The sequence below is a fragment of the Megalopta genalis genome, chromosome 3 (genome assembly GCF_051020955.1).
Source record: "Megalopta genalis isolate 19385.01 chromosome 3, iyMegGena1_principal, whole genome shotgun sequence".
Classification (NCBI taxonomy): Eukaryota; Metazoa; Arthropoda; class Insecta; order Hymenoptera; family Halictidae; genus Megalopta; species Megalopta genalis.
Genome location: NC_135015.1, coordinates 1783313 through 1799111, shown reverse-complemented (window position 1 = coordinate 1799111; position 15799 = coordinate 1783313). Strand labels below are relative to the sequence as shown.

General features: G+C 44.6%; 1 protein-coding gene across 5 annotated transcripts in view; it reads right to left on the bottom strand.

Annotated features, from left to right (window-relative positions):
• LOC117227244 (LIM domain only protein 3) overlaps positions 1-15799 on the bottom strand; it is a 126978-nt gene that overhangs the window by 50351 nt on the left and 60828 nt on the right. For 2 of the 5 annotated variants that reach the window (XR_013032858.1, XM_033482333.2), the window contains exon 1: positions 3647-4005. The exons of 1 other annotated variant lie outside the window; for it this stretch is intronic. The gene's annotated coding sequence lies outside the window, so the exon portion shown is untranslated. Of the gene's footprint in view, positions 1-3646; positions 4008-12663; positions 12685-15799 lie in introns of those variants that run through there. 2 more of the 5 variants (XM_076519496.1, XM_033482335.2) reach the window with 2 other exon arrangements.

Below are 15799 nucleotides of genomic sequence, written 5' to 3'. Positions count from 1 at the left end.
CCGTAAAAGCAACGCCTCTGGATAGGAAAGGGAGGCACGGAGAACGGCAAGGGGTCAGAAGTTAACTTAGAAGCTCGCGGGTGGATCGCTCGGGACGGGACGAGGACGCGGATAGACTGGCTACCGAGGGGAGCGGGCAAGTAAGAGGGACGCCCGGCCAGGAGAGAAGTGACGAAGGGGAGGAAGCGAGAGAAGAGAAGGAAAAAAGGATAGCGTGAGATGGTCAGTCCCGGAGATACACGTTCGACCGGTGCACCCGACTTAAGAGGATTACATTTGATATTTCGATCGGGCAAAGTGGCTTTTTATTGGACATTCGCCTCGGAATTATCGCTGACGCGTGTCGAAAGACATTACGCGCACCCGGTATTATTAAATTATATCGCCACCGCGTTCCCCTATAATTTCCTGACCGCTGCCGACAGATACCTCGCGAAAACGTATCATCCTGTCACGAACACCTCTCCGGAGCAAGCAACCTCCGCCGTCACCGTCACCGCCGCCGCTACCGGCGCCGTCGTTGCTGCGAGAGAGAGAGAGAGAGAGAGAGAGAGAGAGAGAGAAACGCGCGTATCTCGGTGCCGCAACTGCGGGATTTCGCAAACGACGCGTGAAAAAGATCGGGCGAACGCTAATGGCTTCATTATCTTGTTTCGGTGGGTAAACGGGAACACGGAGCCGCGCGCTTTATTCAATTTCCCACGCGGAGGAGGAAGGAAGGAGCGCGCCGCAGTCACCGAAAGACGACAATTGGCCTAAATCGCTCCTACCCGGGCTCGCGACTGTAAACGGTGGGCGGCAGAAACATCGACGACGCGACACAACGCGCCATTCCGCGTCACGGTCATACTTCTGCTTTTAGCCGGAGCTAATTAGCCGCACCAATTTGTCGGCGTAAAATAAACGTTTGCCCCGCTCGGCCGTTTCTCCCTCGCTCCAGTTTTCTCAATTTATTTGTGAGAGCGCGCCCGCGCCCGCTCCCGCTCCTGCTCCCGCGCGCACTGCATACCTACACACGAAGGACACCCGCGTCCAAAAACTCTCTCCCGCCCCTGCATCCCGCGCCACCGAGCCCGTCGCTCCGTGCGACCGCCTGCCGGTCCGCGGACTTCAAACGAAATAATTAAGTCAGTCCGTTCGAGCGGCCGACTAACGAGACCGCCGCTACGAAAACTGCCGCCAATTATTGAAATTCAAACGACCGGATACTCTTGCGTCACTAGCCTGGTGAGACGCGGTCAATGGACACCCCTCGATATCCGGTCCTGATAAATCATAATGAATGAGCCGAGAGAAAGACGGGGCAGCCTAGATATTAAAATATTAAATACCGTGCCTACGAGTTTCTGCAGTGGAACCTTGATCATCGAAGAAACGGGTCTGTTCGAATTACAAAACAGTTTCGTAGCGAAAGTGTTGGATTAAATCTATACCGACTGGTATAATAAATAGTGTCGTATGTATAGACCCGTCTTATAAAGAGCTGGATAGAGCGTCTAGAGCGTAGAGTAGTATATCAAAAGTATTTGATATACTAATTACAATTGAAATACTCGTAAAATAGTATTTCAAATACAACATAAAATTTCAGTAAACAAAATATTTTATTAGGATAATTCACAGCTAAACCATGAAACAGATATTATATTTGGATAATCTAAAATGTAAAATAAAATAAAATAGAATAAAATAAAATATTTCTTATTTTAATAACATAAAGCATATAATAGAATACCTTCCATAGCTCTTAATCTAAAAATAAATTGTAAAAATGATTAATATAACGTAAAACGAGATAACGTAAGAAGTTATAACATTTGTATGTTTATAATACAGAGAAAAAATATAATTCGTTCGTTTTAGATGACAATAAATTAAATAAACAAAATATATATATCGAACTATGGCACAATTATCTTGAACATTTTTCACAACGAATAAAATATTTTATTTTTAAAAGTACATTGTTTAGAACAAGTAAAGTATTTTATTTTCAGAAATACATGCATGGTCTATAATAAAGTATCTATTTACTATTTACCATTTAAGATACTATTTTACTATTGTTCTGGCCTTCCATCGATTTATTTGCAATGTTTTTGGATCATAGAGAATTTCGATATCGAGCCTCCACCGTACTTGTGCTTCTGATCTAATGAACTTAGCACTAATATGATTGGAAAATGTTTGGAACTGTTTGGAACGGAATCACGTGGTAGCCAATCAACAGCACGTATGACTTCGCCGTAGGATCGCTTGGTTTCACGACAGTGGTTCGCCTGTATCGTTAATGGAATGCTTAACGATTGTAATTTATTCTTACGTACTTTCGGAAGCTTGATCTTGTTTAACGAGATTTTTATTTTACTTTGAACCCAGTAGAATACTGAATCGAACAAACAAAGTTCTGGTTGACGCTAGGTCCTGTAAATTGGCTTATGCAAATTTCTATTTGCATAAACATCCGCTGTATACTTATAAACTGTCCACGGTGGGATTCAAAGGATTTGAATATTCTATGCAATTCACTTAACGTATCAACTTTCATGACGGTGCTCGCTTTTTAAAGCTACATTATTCTTGGGTACAATGGACAAGCATAGATATTAATAATTCCTCCTTAAGTATTTTTCTTGCAACCAGACACCGGGCATGACACCGAAGAGACGTCGGACAACGAATAAAAACTTTTAATTATAGAACGAGCTAACTTGAACGAGGAAACAGAATTTGTAATCGAAAAGTTTCTCGATCGAATCTCCGTATATAAATTACCGCGATTCGTTACGGAATTTTACTTGCCCACGGTGCCGCTCACGAGTGACACCACGGCCACGCCGTCCAACTCTATTAAAATGATCACGTTGCGGCTGATTATTAACGACAGCAATACGATACGGCCGCGATACTCGAATTTCAATCCTTAATTAAAAATTCCCGTTAGAAAAGCGTGAACGCAGTCGGCGTCAGTCACCTCACCGCGCCAAAGTTAACGAAACAACGTAGCAGCATTTTACGGGATGCAGATTAAGTTCGCTTCTAGGGAATCCGTATCGCTAACGGCAACCATACGAACGCGTCAGCTTGAGAGCTGCCGCTAACAAGGACGGAATCGGTAGATGAGAGAAATGCCAATTATATAATTATCTAGCCAGCTTGCTCCGGTTTCACTCGGCGATAATTCGTCTGTTCGCGACGACGTTCGTCATTAGACATATTCGGCGGAGGGAGCCGGATTACAGGTAATTTTCTAATAATTTTCGGAGTGACGCGGATTGAGCGGGAACCGAGAAGCAGACAGCGCGCTCGCGCGGAGCTGTCGGCGCCACGGCGAGGGTGAAAGCGGTTTTTCGCCAAAGCTCCCCGTTAAATTGAACATGTGATTGCGTTCGGGTTGGGATGCGCGGTCGAATTGGTGAAATTTCAATTACACGTCGCATTACGAATTCTTCCATTATCATCCGACCAAGCGGCACGTAGATTTTCTCCAATTAAACCGATCATCTCCGGTCGCGAGCTGCGCGTTACAGATGGAATATGCCAATCATCTTTCACAAAATTAATCTGCCAACCGTGACGCACTGCTGCCCGTCACCGGTGAGATCATTCGCAACGTGCGCACCAAATAATAATAGCTGACATTTACCTGAGAACCTTCGAAACGCAATCGTACTTCTGCGAACACCCCTTGCCGTGCTCGGATGCCTGCTGTCACGTGACACTACACCAGCCGCACAGAACAACGTCTCACTGTGTGACAACCGTGTTAAAGGCTTTATCTTGCCAACAGATCGATAAAATAAATAAGATCAAACCATAGAGACGCGTACGTGTATTGTCAATGGGTATCGTTCTCTCTCAACTTCGAACACGAGAAATTACACCAAACGAGAGGACATCGGTTGTTACGGAATTCCCGGAGCTATCTATGACGAAAGTACCATCAACGAGAGGATCCCGAAACCGCCAGACCGGCGGTCGGTTGTAAACTGCCGAGTACCGCGTGCGACCGCGGCACGCCACCGACAGTAATAAATCCCCACCACTGGTCCGAGTCTCCCTCCGTCCTCCCCACTCTTAACCCGGCATCCCCACTATCGAAGCTGTCGCTGCCCCTGCGTCGCTGATCCATTCCCCTCCTCTCGGCGATTGCCGTTTCCCTCCGCGTTCCTCCCGCCGCGCTCGACCGTCATCGCACCCGTATCCGAACACAAGGAACCCGCGCCGCCGACGGTGACCGAAAACCCGTATTTACACCCGCCATCGAACCCGAACCTGATCCCGCACATGCCGCCCCACTCTGCAGCCGGGCTCTGCTTATTGTCGAACCATTCACGCCACCGCGCGATTTAACTGCGAGCGGAATTCACGACGCGCAAGGGGTGATTCTCGCGCACCGAGCCGATTAAGACGACACGATTAATTACGGTAGAGCGCACGGGTCGCCGCGATGGCCGGCGCGCGGCGTGCGTTTTCATCGATTTGAAGGCAAGGCGGTTCGATTGAACCGGAACAGCGGACGCGCGGATACAGCAGAGGCGAGCACAATAGAAAGGAGGTTACCGCGGAATTTAAGGGTGAATGGGACACCTCGACGTTTCATCTATGCGCGCCCCGCGGCGAGTTAATTAAAGTCAAGTAAATAACGAAATTGGAAGGGAGGGAGAATGAGAGAGAGAGAGAGAGAGAGAGAGAGAGAGAGAGAACGAGAAGGGGATCGTGGAAAGCGGAAACGCGCTGGCTCAACGAACGCGTTTCGTTGATGCACAATTTAATAAATACGCGAGCGTCTGTCCTATGAGCAGGGAAAGTGCCTTTAATTACCATCCTTCCGCGGAAATCGCAACAAAAGGATTGCTTTATATTGAATAGGAGCGTGCGCCACGAGCACCGCGTAACAGTTTGTGGGTAGGGGTTCGAAGACGAAGAGCACGAGCCTGAGGGAAAAAGAGAGAACGAGGGAGAAAGGGGGACGGAAGAGCAGCGCTGTGGATCGCGACTCGAGTCGAGACATAGCGACGGAGGATTAACCACCGAAGCGGCGTGCTCGCATCGTAGCATTCCACCCCTAAAATCACACACACACACCCCTGCGAACCCTACCATTCCAGGACGCGCGAGGCGAACGCAGGGATGGCATCCCTACTATATGTCCGGTTCTCCCGGCGGGAGACGCGTCTACCACCCCTACGAGGCCACACCTCCCATTACAAAAATTACACTGGTCGCTGATTTAGTGTTCTGCGCCGGTTCTTCGCGGGGGTGCCCGCGGGGCGAAGGAGGCACGGGCGTTCGGGGGCCGCCGCGGCGCGCGAGGGTGCCCGCCTGCCTGCCTCGCCAGCCCGGCCGAGGGTGGGGACGTAAGTAATGAAAGGGTTGCCGCCGGCTTCGAGAATCACGGAATCATTCGCCAGATTAAATTAGAAAGGCTACGACCTTTTTTCCCCACTCCCATGCCATCCACACCTATGAGCCGGCCGGCGAAATGGATTAGGCTATGTTTACTGCCCCGGCATCGCCGGGAGATGCTCTCTTTTAATTACCAACTGATTTATGGCCGGCCGCTGATTAAATCAGGAAAAGGAGTGGATTAATCCCGCAAAATGACATTCCCGTGAACTTGCCCGATCCGTCGATATACTTTACGCGATCCGCTGAACCTACAACCCTCCTCGCGCTCTCACCCCATCGCCGTCCTCCCAGTTCCGACCACCCACCCGACCGACCCGTCAACCGCGATCGCCGCGCGGCTAAATTTAACGTCCGCCAAGTTTCCGGTTCGCGGGAAACGCGCCGGTCTATTTTTCGGATCGGGATTTCAACGCAACGGTTTACAGTCCGCCTCCACTCTTTTTTACGCTCTTCCAACCGCCTCGCGTCACTCTCATCCCCCACCTCCCATCCTCCTGTTTCTCGCGGACGAAATGAAATTGAAGCGATTGTTAGGTTTCATCCGCGATCCGGGAAACAAAATCGTCTGTGCACGATGAAATTCATTTCGCCGACGTGTCGCCGAAGGTGTGTTTTGTTTCCGTCAGCCTGATCGACCTAGACGCGGAAGTTGCGGTCCCCCATCTCGGGGTTGTTCCCGCTTGAAAATGAATTTTCGCTGGATCGTCGAAAGGGGGCGGCCGTTTTGGGGTCGCGTTTTCAAAAGCAGCGAACTGTCGTTAGGGGTTGAAATCGTTTCCGGGCGGTTCGAGCTCATTTTCTCGCTGCTATCTTTTGGCGGAAAGATTGCGCGTTTGGCAATCTGAAATGCGAATTGTACGGGATCGAATAAATCTAAGATCCAGCGGGAGGGAGGAAGAAGGTTTCAGAGAGAAGAGGAGAGGCGAAACGGGGATAGGTGGGAAGAGAATGCACGGGATAGAGGCAACAGAGGAATGGTGGGAGCGAGCGGGGCAGATGGGGAGGGTACTAATCACTTCTAGGGAGTTTAATGGAGGTTTTCTGTACGCCGTCTACTTTGTCCACGACTTATACTACTTCGAACCGGTTGGAAGTAGAGTATTTGGGAGAAAAAGCAGCCGGAGAGTAGCGTTACGTGTATTAAGCTAAACGGCTCTCGGGGTCGGCTACCCGCCTGCCTGCTCGCGCGCCTGCACCTAGCCAGCTCTTGTCTCCCGAAGAAACGTTCCGTGTCGATGCCGAAATAAATTCTACGCTCACCACCGACCTACCCTATTTCCACCATCCGTGGGGGCAGGTCGGAGGGTCGGGTGCCACCAGCTAGTCGGGCTTCACCCCGAACGGATTTATTTAGCGTTCGTTAATTAAGAGCTCGCACGGTTTCAACTTCTAAATTCGATCGAGCTTTTCTTCGATAAAACCGAAATTTACCGTAGTCACGCAATCGGCCATCCGTTCGCTATAATTGCCACGATGCGCGGCCCGAAACGAAAGCACAATTCAATGTCCGTTTCCGTTAACGAGCCCTGTTACAACGATTATTCGGCCGACCCGGACAACCGGTCGAAAGTTTCATCGGACCGGCCAACTTATTGAATTTCGCTGTCAGTCAACCGCCCTGGGCGCAGAAGAAACACTCAAAATGTACCTGGCGAACCATTCCGTTCGTTTCTCGAATGTAGAATCGCAAGCTTTCGCGAGGTCGTGGGAGAATGTGCCAAGTTTGGTTCCGTCGATGTGAGATGATTATTACACTGCCAATCTTTCTGCACCAATCCCTTGCACGATTTCTTTCGCAGATACGTTGATTAACAATTCTTCGTTCCTAACACCTTCCTGTACTTCGACGAGTCTGACTCGTAACGAGATTTCTAGTGATAACCTGTTAAGTATCGACGTTATTCTGTTTGTTTTAAGACGGCCGATAAGCATAACTTTTCGTTTTCTTCTAAGGAATTATTACAATCGAAAATGTTCGAACTGAGAATTCTCTAACATTATGGAACGAGACGGCTGTGTTTCTCGTATGTCCTCATTTATTGTAAGTCTCAAATTTTGATAACAGAGACACCACGTTTCTGTTCAGAACGAATGTTCATATTTAGTAAATTATGTTTGTAATCAATGTCGACATAATGAAATCAACAATCTATGCCTTGTTTTAAAAGTTGCAAACACATATTTTCTTCATTGCCCTAATCGTTCGTTGTGTGCATAATTCAGTTACAACAAGTTCTGTCTAATTCTGTCTAATTATACAAACGAGGTGCAAGGCTCGAATAATCGTATTTGCTCTCCCCAAATTGTCCATTTGTGTGCACAATCTGTGCGTCAATTAGGGAGATAATACTTATATATACTTTAACGAATCCTCGTCGAATATGATTATCAAGATTATCACACCTAAGCAAAGGGAAATAGATTCCAGTTTAGTGTACATAAGGTGTACACGATCATAGAACAGGATGAAGAAAGAACAAATTGCATTTCAAAAGGCGGATGCAATTTTCGTTTCGCAAACATTACAAAATATTTGCTTCGTGTCCGACCGATGTCTTAATTTAGCGCGATTGCTTCGTAAAGAAAAATCATCGTTAAGACACAATCTGCTAAATTAAAATACGCCCGAGAGCTTTCCGCGTAGCAATTTCGGAACGAAAGCTGACGGCCCATGGGATCGAAACGAATCCGCGAAAATTCGACGGCCAAGTTTCCCCGGTACGCGAACGTCCCTCGGTATTGATATCCGGGACTATCCCTCTCGACGAGTAAACGGACAAAACACGCGTGACGAGACGTCCGAGCTCTGTTTTCCAAGTTTCTCGAACAAGTGCATACTCCTGTCTCGATTCGAGTGTGCCGGCTACTCGTCCAATACGGCTTCAGGCCGCGCGTGTTCGCGCTCCGTGGATTTATTATGCATGGACCTGATGTATCGGACATCGGCTGGACAGCTACGTGGAGCTCGGTAGCTCGCCGGCGCGTGTGTCCGTGTGTTAGTGCCGCTCAAGTGGCGCTGCCCATCAAGGGAGGTAGACGTTATTCTCAAGAGTGGACCGGGAAAAGGACGACTGCGATGGATAAGAAGAAAGACGGTGAGACTCGGTGGGAGTAGATGAGAGTAGCTGGACCAACCTCCGTCTAACGGTTCAGCCCCGGCCCCCCTTTTCCCGATCCGTCGTTCGCCGTCTCGTTTCCTCGTCCCGAGGCAAGTTTCTGTCCACCTCGACGATCCTATCCACCGGCAATACGCGAAGAGATCCGTGCACGCAAATAGGCGATCGCCGATACTTACGGGACATTCGGCTGAAATCGAATACCTGGCTCGAGCTATCGTTCGCTATTATTTTTCGAAACGATTTACAGTAATGCAATTCTTCCAGCGAACTAGAAATCTATTTTTACTAGATGCTTGAATGAAACAGCATTGAGATACAGTGTGTCGCAAAAATGTTGTAAGCGCTTGAAAACGACGATTCCTAAGATTTCTAAGATCATTTGAAGTAACTTTTTCCTTAGCGAAAATGATCACCGCGGCATTGTTAACGAGTTATTAACGAAAAACATGAACCAATCAGAGAGCGAGAACGGGGCACGAATAGTGGAGGGATAGCGAGCTCGACACAGTAATGGCCACGAGGACGGAGCGCCAGTTGTATTCGTCCTCTGATTGGTCCGTGTTTCCGGTTGATTACTCGTTAACAAAGCCGCGGAGAGAATTTTTTTTAAGGAAAAAGTTATTTCAAATCACCTCAGGAATCGCTAGTTTTAGAGGCTTATAACATTTCTGGGTCAGTTTGTACACAGTAAAATCTCGATTAACACTAAACTTACCAAGCATTAAACGCGACTGTCGTGTGTTGCTATGTAAGAGTGACAAAACTGAATTTACTTAGAGAATTCGTCATTTTTATTATAATGTATGTATGATAGAAGACATTTATCGAATGATTTCCTATGAAAGGGCATATAATTTCAACAATTTTGAAATAGAAAATATGAAACAGCGTTAGTTATTTCAGCGATTGATATAACATTCATTAATAATATCACAATTATGTGCTATCCAAGTACAATTGTAATGTTTTCCAACTATGTGTATAGAATAGTGAAGTTACATGTATGTAGGTATACGATCGAATTAAATTATGTCGCAGCAAGGTTCAAAGAAAAGAAAGTCCTGCGTACCACGTGAACAACATAATGCATCAATAGGGATAAGAAAACATGCAACTGTTACATCTTGCAATGTGACATTTTCAAATTCCTTGTATTGCGAGCCACCATAGTATTACGAGGCACATGATTCTCGCTAACGCGTGCTTCGTAATATTTCAAAACGCTCGAAGACATCAAAATACTGCGACAACAAAATTTTTAAAGTTCAGTCACCTCGTGACCTGATAAAATAGTAATCGGTCTCACGGGGAAGAAGCTGTAATAATGCAGGATAGGCTCATTTTGAGAACTCCAATATGAGTAAAACCAAAAACCCTATATGACGAAAAAATCACAAAGTGATTTTATAAAATGTTAGAATGCTGTCCTAATAAATTTAACTTTTTACGTTTAGTTTTGGCAACTAAATAGGAAATTACATAATCTTGCTGTATTCTGGAGACTTTCTATCCAATTACATTCTGTAATATTTGTTAACCTAACTACGCTTTCATTTCTCTATAGATGATTTTATATTTGAGAAACGAAAAACAATAAAATTATTTTTTGACGCTTCTCAACGTCATTTCAATCGGTCAACAGTAATTTCAGAAGATCGGATTTATGTTTTGATCGCTTCGTAAATTTACCTTTGTCAATATAAAATAATATTTATTCAACGTGAATTGCTGTAACTGTTGAGTGTTGCACCATTTATCAATTTGACAAGAATCAGTACTAAATAAATTAAATTTCAGCATTTCATAAATTCCCTTTGAATCAATTTCAAATAAATAATTCTATCTGTTATGCGCTGCAAGCTGCGTTTTCCATTTACTACCTCGGTAGTGCAAAGAGATCTGTAATATTTGCATCATATTGTAAATTGCATATCGTAACAAAATAGGATGATATCCAATTTTCGACCAACTTCGAGCATGCTGCAATTATTTCCTAAATGCTATTCAAAAAATATCGAAATGTTACTTCTACTTTTTTTTTATTACTAATGCACGAGTAACTTCACAAAAAAGTCTCGTAACTATGAAAATAGTAGAGAACACAGCAGTCACAGGACATTGGGAATATGTGAAAAACTATTTTCGATGCCATGACGGCTGCACTAATTGGAGGCATGTGAAATTGGATGAATTCCGTGGCTACAGATGTTAGGGAAAATATCGAATTCTGCACCGTCTGTAACTGATTTTATTTGGACTACGGGATAAAACTGTACGTCGGAACTTATTCCTGAAATCATCGCTTCAACTGCAAAAGCAGCTACCCAATTTCTGTCCCATTTAACACTGCAACAATCGATCACTAGACGCGATACATGCGATTTATAATTCTGACAAGATTAATTCCATTCGGATTTTATAAGATTTTTATTACAATATGTACTTGAATACAAAAGCTTGTTAACCCCTTGCTGTGTTTTGACAAGCCTAACTCGTGATGGCGAGTTTTAGTAACAACCTTCATTTACTTAAGACTAGATTTATGGAACCCGTCAAAATGACGGATCACTAATTTCTTAATTTACGATTATTCATATCGTAAAGATACATTTATGAGTTATTTATTCAATTTATGTTACTTACGGTGTGGATGTTACAGCAACACTTGTTACAAATCAGAATAAATGTCCTATTGTTTCTTTTATAAACTAGTATAAAACAGCTGTTTTTTGTGCTCCGTAAATCTAGTGTTAACAAAGTAAGTATGAATGTTATTCTGTCCTATTAAGACGGAGTAAAATTTTGTTCTCTGGTCATCAATATTTAAACATTTGAGTAATACATACAATAAAAATTAAAATATATAAAAACGAACAGCTAATTACACTGGAACGAAGACGTAGAACGTAATTTTGAACGATTTGGGAAGCGATGAACGATTAACGCTACGAAAAGTTTTTTTTCGATTTCGCTTAACTAATTATAATTACATAACGAAATTGTTAAATGATTGCTTTCGTTAAACATTTTTATATACATGCAGTTCGAAAGAAAATTTAAGATGAAGCAGGTAAATGTCTCACCCTATATATTTTCCATCTTTTCTAAGAAATTGTAACAATCGAGAAACTTTTAATTATTGTAACTGCGAAGCAAACGGTACGGCGAGGGGGGATTTAAACACTTTTTATAATAAGCACAAACTCAAAAACCAGTGACTTCGCCTGTCCAATAATCTCACGTTTACGAATGTACGCGTAGCAACAGTTAATTCTTAAGTTCCCGATTTCTTCTCAGCCTCGACCGCTCCCTTAATTAGCCGTTAATCGCTTCCGCGACTATTTTGTTTACGTTTTTAATCCGATCGGGAAACGTTTCGCCGTGGACACCCGGCCCTTGGTGTTATTAACGGACGGCATGTATTTTTACTCGGCGACCCTCTGGGCCCTCTAAAAAATGCGAACTCGTTTACATCACCGCCAGAAAAATATTTGTACACCGGCTCTCTATCTCCTTCTCCCGCTTTGTGGAGTGCGTGTTGCAGTGGCAGCCGATGTGATCTCCTAGCGTACAACGGCCGCCCCTGTAACCGGCCATCCACGTGGAATATCGTACCTTCGGCCCGTCAAATATTTTTTCGAGCGTGAACTCGAAAAACAACCGGTCGGTCTTTCGGCTATTAAATCGACCAACAGGATAAAGGTAGCGGACGGATTGAGAGAAAGCATAATCGATCGGTCGTCGAACGGAGTAGTCCGAAGCGTGGCCCAGCGTCGGCATGCCGATGCGCGTTGCGGATTTTGGAAGGACGCAGCCCGATGACATCGATGCTAGTGTGGCACAGATACCGAGAGCTTTTCTGGAAGAGCAGGGGTCCATTAGCCGACTCGCCTGTCTTCTGAGTCCATTACAAGATGAGCCACCATCCCTCCGAGCGTCCTGCCCTCCGCTTCCAAGTTACTCAACGATACGGTGCGATCTATACCCACACCCACCGTATAGATACGTTTCTTCATCCCACTCTTCTTCTTCATCTCTATCTCTCTGCCTCTCTCACAATTCCATCACCATCGCCACCACCACCACCACCACCACCACCACCAGCAGCAGCAGCCCGCCGCGTTTCTCCTACCTTTGATACCCCTCCCTGCTCCACGATTCTCCTTGTCCGGCCTCTTAATCCTTTTCCCTGCGAATAGGTTGTAGCGTGGAAGGCGTCGAAGCAATGTCTCATACAGGCTTGTAATTACGGCACCTTTTTGCTTGATCGAATGTCAGCGGCGATATGGGTCTCGACCGGGTTCTCACCTTTTTATTCTCAAAGACGCCTCTCCCTCTCCCCCCACTGGACGAGCATATAGACGAGCGGTCTCGCGGTATCGAGATCAAAATCTCACCGCGGCTAATCGTATTTTTCAGTCGACTTCACGCTCTCGGGAAAGGGGAACGCATACTCGATTAAGGGAGTAACTGTCGTACCCGAAACGAGCTGCAGGAGAGACAATTTTGAATAGCAGAACTCGACACCTCGGCATACGAATGCATAAGCGTCGCCGTGGTTAATCGTGCTTTTTCTCCATGGAGGACCCGGTCGCCCTAAATCATCGCGCGACTAAAAACGGATCAGAGGATTACGCCTCGAACTCGTATATACGTGGGAATGTCCCGGGCGGAACGAGACGCGCTCGAAGCCGCCTCTCGTCCTGTCCCTTTTCACGCATTATTCGCCATAAAGTATGTACAAAAGAAGAGGAGTCGGACGAGCCGGATCGTGCCACATCGGCCGTACTTATACCGAGAACGCCATGGCTGCTGCGACGTTCCTTGATTTATTCACCCTCTGAATTTTTTACCGTGCCAACCTTTACCGGGCCTCTGCGGACTTCGCTGCCCCAAACGAACACGTATATCCTTCCAGTTGCTTCGGACACGATGTATTACCAAGCTCTGGCCTGCCTATCTCTCTCCCCCCCCTCTCTCTCTCTCTCTCTCGCGCGCGCTTTCTCCGTCTCTGGCTTACTCGCCCCGGCCACCGCTCACTTCCTCTTTTTGAGCCAGCTTTTCCGGTCCGGTGAAGTCTCCTCGGACACGATCGGCTTCTAGCACACTCAGGATAATTGAGCCTACATGTACCTACACCTTCTGAAAGATTGACGAATATCGTGGTGCACTTGCCGCTGTGTAACGAGGAAATGAAGCTCAGCTGCCCAGCTGCTCCGCAGTAAATTTTCGTTTTGACGTTTCGACCACATTGGCTTCTACCTAGCACTCGGCTATTCTGTTTGATTTAATTATGTCGATGGACCCTCCAGTTTCGCAGGTGTCGTAATCGTTCTTCTTGCCGAACAACGAATATATCGTTGACCGGCTACAATTGAGAGAAGTTTATTTTTTTAATGTTCTGAGTAGATAAAATTTGTATTTTTTAGCGTGCTCCTTTATGATCCTTGTAATTACATACTACTTTATGCAACGTTATTTTTATAACTTTCTTCTGAAACCTTACAGAATTACATCGACTTGGCTCGTTGTCAGTATATTTCGCTTAGGTACAATATCATTGGCAACATTAACACGTTGAATGCCACGGAGGTCGCCGGTGACCGGCGCTTAACTTGGCGGTGACGCCATGGGGGTCACCGGTGACCGACGCGCCTAAATTGATAGAAATATATATAATTTAAAAAAAATGTCAATATCTAAAATTTTGTATTACTACCATCGTCAATTCAAACAGTGATAAAAGAATATTCATCGTGGCGCCACGGATAATTTCTGTAAAACCAGCGTGGCATTCAACGTGTTAAAATATACTATACGAATAGGCTTCTTATACGGTCTGAAAGAATATCTGGAACTCTAAAACGCATTTTTCTCAAAACAGGTTTATTGGAATACGACGAATATAATATCGTAAAACCTAATGAATAAAATGTCTAGAAAATAGAATTTGTATGTTATCTTGTTATCTTTCAATATTATGTTCGATACCTACACTAACATAGATTGATAAGTTTCTAGTATTTTTTATATGAATACATTTGTAACAATCGTGTTTGTAAGAAATAAACATTTTTCAATGTTTCTTACTCGTAATACTATAATTTCAATGAAAATTAGTATTTTGTTGATTTTAAAAAAAGTCGAGTAGATACTTCGAATATTGGTTAACAATACATTTAAGCTTAAAAATGCAGTAACATCCTTTCAAACAATTCATCAAACATTTTTTTTGTAAAATGCTTAATTAATTGGGAAAGAAAATGTAAACATGTAATAAAAGTAAGAAAATAAAAAGAAGTAAGTAAATGTAAGAAATGTAAAAAGATTCAGAAGATCTTGAGAACTACAATTTTACATAAATTGCCGATTTTTCCACAAATTCGCATTGAATAGAATTTCTTGTTAACTTCATATTTATCGAATAAATTTAAATTTTTGTATTCAAGGTAAACGAAATAAAAGAATAAGATGAATAAAAATTAATTCATTTCGTTTATTTTTGAATAAAAAAATTAAAACAAACGTTGTTCACCCCAAAGTAAACAGCAAAGTAAATGCGATTAAATCTGGTTAAAATAAAAATCAACCGCGCGCAGTGCAACCGATAAATACAAAGAGATCGCATCAGCCTGATCGAAAGTGATCTGAATAAGTCTGACCAAGATCTTAAATTTAAAGGAACGCACGTTCGATAAACGTAGCAATTTTCAGTAGTCATATTCCTCAGTCGCAAAACCAGCAACTTCGAACCAGCATTATTAAAAGTTGTATCAGTTCGCCACCAGAACTCTTTCCAGATGCAATGACCAGAACACCCGGCGCGGCGGTTTCACCGAACTTATTTTCGAATCGCTTTGTGCACTTTGGACACTCGACTTTCGCTTTGACATGTACCAGAGAGAAACGAAGTTTCAATCGCGGGTTGAAAATCTTTTCCCGAAGGAAGTTCGCGAACTGTGCTACCGATCACTTTCAAAAGTAATCATCGATTTATCCGTTTATCGCCGTCTTAATATAACATAAAGTGTCCCGGTTATCGATAAACCGGCTCGGTCGCCGTCGAGCGTGTACGTGTTATCAAGGCGTGGAAAAAAAAGAAAGAATCAATAAAATCGATGCGCCACCGGCGTGCATTCCGCGCGCAGTCGTGTCCGCGATAAAGGCGCAGCCTGTCAATCAAGATGGTAGCGCGTTGTCGATGTCGGCGAGCAATAATTTCAAAAAATGCAATAATAGTGCGCGCGCGACTGGGACCGTAATGGATA